The sequence below is a fragment of the Vulpes lagopus genome, chromosome 6, assembly GCF_018345385.1.
Source record: "Vulpes lagopus strain Blue_001 chromosome 6, ASM1834538v1, whole genome shotgun sequence".
In the NCBI taxonomy this organism is placed as follows: domain Eukaryota; kingdom Metazoa; phylum Chordata; class Mammalia; order Carnivora; family Canidae; genus Vulpes; species Vulpes lagopus.
The window spans coordinates 17520338-17523653 of record NC_054829.1 but is presented as its reverse complement, the minus strand read 5'-3'; the positions used below and the strand labels follow the sequence as shown (position 1 = coordinate 17523653).

Below are 3316 nucleotides of genomic sequence, written 5' to 3'. Positions count from 1 at the left end.
AGGTTAGAACTTGACTTTGGGAAACATCTTACTGAAAAAATCTTAGAAAACAACTTAAGTGGGGGCTATGTTTGTGATTGGTGAGTTGTTTCAGATTTTTTTCAGGTAATTAATTGACTACTACCTCCAAGAAAATCCCACGTGGTACCTTCAGATATACTTTTTAAAACTGATGGTTTCAACTAATGCAAAGAAAACAAGTTCTCACACTCAACTACGTTGAAGAAAAATTAAATGAACCCATTTTTATTTGTGTACATTATATAAGATGGTTCTCTAGCTGAGCTCTGTTGTTTTCTTTAAAACAAAAGGGTTTTTCTTTCCTGTTTTTCATTATTTATTGTCTAGGCATCAGTGTCTGCTGTCATTACCTACATTTGTCTCATAACCATTGTAGACTCTATGAGAACGGTATTTTTTTTTAACCAGGTTTGTATTTCTCTAGGTTTATTTTTTCCTCATAATGTAAAAATAAGATTACAAGAATATTAAAGGGAATTTTGAGAGAAAAATATCACATTCCTAACATCCCATAGCAAAGCTACTTTTATTTACTTAAATTTCTTTTAATTCCCTTTTTCCCAAACAATACGTACATGTTATTATAGTTTACAATAAAATTTAGTGCATGGTTTAGTTTTGGAAAATTTTTACTTTATATGGTTATTTTAAGGATTACATGGAATATAAATGTGAATGTGTTTGGCATACTGCCTATCAAATAGATACTTAAATTGATCTTTGAAACTGTGACTCTAACTTCTTTTTTATATTGTAAAATGTGTAATATCTAATCAAGATAATGCTTCAAAACTCATGTAAACATTGTCATGTAGATTCTTTCCTTTTTTTTTTTCCTGTCTTAAATTAAGGATGATGATGAATAAATGTTTGCCGTTTTTTCTTTCTATGAATTTTTGGGATTGGGCTTTCTTTATAAGAAGATCTGAAAAAAATAAAAAAGAAAAGAAAAAGAAGATCTGAACACTAGGCTAACAAAAGATTGTACCAGTTTCCATTACCATTAAAATAATTATATTATCATCAAATTATCAGGATAGTTTCTTATTATTTCTTGGATTACCATGAAGGCAAGACTATTTCCAAAATTTTATGTGCTATTTAGTTTTTATTACTTATTACCTATGTCTGTTATCTTAGCTATTTTCATTTTTTCCATCTTTTTTTTTTTCTTTTTAAAGGGCAAGTTATAGAATACCAGGTTTTATGCTGAGGGTGGAGAAATAATACAGTTCAGTGGATCCAAAAAAGGGTTGGGGGGACTGAGAACTCTGGTGGAAGATGCTCAGGGCACTCACCGGGCAACATGGAAGTTGATGGGCTCTCAGTGATGGCAGTGGCAGCCAGGGACTTTGCCAAAAATGGCATATGAGCACAACAGTGGAGAAAGGATGATGGTGATGCAACAATTCCCAATCTCAACACTTGTCTTTTCAGGTTTATCAGCCATTCATTTCTTCTTGTCCATGATTTTTTTAAATTGGATCATATAAGAAAGCTAAATCATACTAGTCAAATTTCTCTAGTCAAATCACATTAGTCAAATTTTTCTTTGACTAAAATTTTCCAGACTATATTTCATTAAAAGAAAATGAAAAATCTAAATTTGATGCAGTTGGACACTATGGTTAGCCTAAAAAATATTAGCAGTCCCCTTTGCCTCAAGAAGGAAAATGGACAAACAAATAAATAGAAAAGTACATAAACAGACAAGTCAAGAAGTATTTTGTAAATCCTCTGGTGGGAGGTTATAGCTGTGGATTCTTTAGGAAATCAGAACACAGATAATTTGAGATATTCACTTCCTCTTTCCCTTTTTCCCTCTTCGTTTTGATTGCTATTTAAAGACTCAAGATAAGAAACAAATATATATATATATTTAATCTATTTCAGATGATTATCAGAAAGCGGTTGACCCGTTAGCTGTGCCAAGATAAAGAGACTGAAACCTCAATACTTTACAAGTGAACCTAAGGAAATGACACAGTTTACTATTTTGAACAGAAAAGGGACATGAAGAGTTAGGCACCAAAGGGATATGGATATTTCCCGAATTTGCATGTCATCCTTTCTGGGGGCCATGCTAGTCTTCTCTGTATCAGACTAATTTTTGTAAATGTGCTGCCAAAGTGAGCACAAGATATAGATTTCTTGAAAAACACTATAGTACCACCCCATGCGTTACCTAATAAATAATTAACATATACTTGATTCATGCTCACAATCTGCTTGTGTATTAATAAGCTCATTCTGTTTTTCTGCATGTGAAAAGTAGGAGATGCAAAGCAGGTCTGCTTTCTTCTTACTTTTAACCATGCGTGATAAGTGAAGTACAATAACTGGACTTTCCAGTATCTCCTGGCCCTTATAAAATAAAAAAAAAAGCATTAAATGAAATAAATTAATTTAAAATGGAAGGGGGGATTGGTTGCAAAAGAGGGTGTAAAACTTTACTTAAAAGCTATTTCTCCCCTCTGTGCATACTCTGTGCATACTGTAATAGAGTTATAGTTGCAGTAATGGTTTGCTTAGGGGCAAGCAATTAAGCACGTGCAGTCACTCCACAGGATGGAGATTTCAGATGAATAGCTATTTTAGAAATAAACAAATAGAAACTCATATATGTAATGGCAGAGGCAAGTACTGCTTGGACTTTAAGTTTTAAAAAGACAGTTACACTTTCTCAAAATCATTTGTTTCCATATAACTGGGTTCAACTCAGCCTTTTCATTTTCCACACAAATAATTAATAATAACGTTGCCATCCTTACTGTCTTCTATTGTGATTTAACCATAATAGGGCTGCAGTGAATCATTGCATTAAAGTAAATACAAGTAGTATATGAGCCATGCATATGCATATGGTCAATGTAAGCATGCAATTTCTCAGATGTAGGCGGAAGTTTAGTTTTGATTATCCGTCTCCTCTTCGTCGGTGTGGTGGTCTGTCCAGGGAGAGCAGGGTTACTGCCTTAGGCCTCCTCATATGTTCTCCAGATCTTGAATTACTCCTTGTTCTAACATATCTCCTGTGGCACGTGGAGCTCTTTGCAATTTCTTCTAATTCAGAAACAACCGATCTAGAATCTCAGCTCTTGGCATATACCACCGAAGTGACCCTACTATATTAGCTGCATGACTTTTCTAGCTGCATGACTTTTCTAAGCCTGAATATATACATGAAAAATGAGGTATACAAATAATAATCACCTCTTAGGTGAGTGTAAAGAATCTTCACTCAGGAAATGGGATGATGGGTCTCATAAGCAGGACGTCTTATCCGAGCTTTAGCTAC

At 33.8% G+C, this 3316-nt stretch overlaps 1 non-coding gene across 1 annotated transcript; it reads right to left on the bottom strand.

The window, feature by feature from the left end:
- Positions 1-2052: 2052 nt before the first annotated feature.
- Positions 2053-2158, bottom strand: LOC121494009. Its single transcript, XR_005988657.1, has one exon. It is a non-coding gene; the product is annotated as a U6 spliceosomal RNA (small nuclear RNA).
- Positions 2159-3316: the final 1158 nt, after the last annotated feature.